Here is a 688-nt window from a genome sequence, read left to right as displayed (position 1 = left end):
ATATATTTTAAAAATAGGAATAAATAATTATATAATTCTTATGTTTACATGTAAGTCCAGAAATCTAACCATATACAACCTTGTAGCAGGACAGTCCCGCAACATTCCTTTTCTTGACTCCTGCCTGCATTCATCACCCCCTTTTTGAACAGTCATCTACCTGAGAGACAGCACAGCAGCAACTGGCATGTCATTACAAGCAGCACATATTCAGAAGACCAGAATGACAGGCACTCTAAGCATGAACCTACTATTACAAATTGCCATCTTCACTTCAGTTACTTAGTTCACATGTGTCAGTATATATAGTAAGTCAGGGTGAGAATCCTTCCAATAAACTGCTAGCTTAAAAAATCTTCTAAAGATTCTCAGGATCATTGCCTTACCCATATTCTATATATAACTGTATGGCTTACAACTGTCATTTTTCATAGCTCTTCGCCTTTCCCTCTCTTAATTAATTAGTCCTCAAGTTCTTGTTTTCCTTTTCATTATATTATACCTTTCTATTTGTATTTCTTCTTTTGAGTTCTCATACTAGGGAAACTATATGATATTTACACATATGTGTCTGGTTTATTCCACTTATGAGTATATCTTCAAATGGTATCCAATTCAATACTAAGGCTTCCAGTTTATCATTCTTTATAGCTGAGTAATACTGCATTGTATAAAAATACCACATCTT

Source organism: Octodon degus, unplaced genomic scaffold, assembly GCF_000260255.1.
Source record: "Octodon degus isolate 3935 unplaced genomic scaffold, OctDeg1.0 scaffold00261, whole genome shotgun sequence".
Lineage (NCBI taxonomy): Eukaryota > Metazoa > Chordata > Mammalia > Rodentia > Octodontidae > Octodon > Octodon degus.
This window is presented reverse-complemented; position numbering follows the sequence as displayed.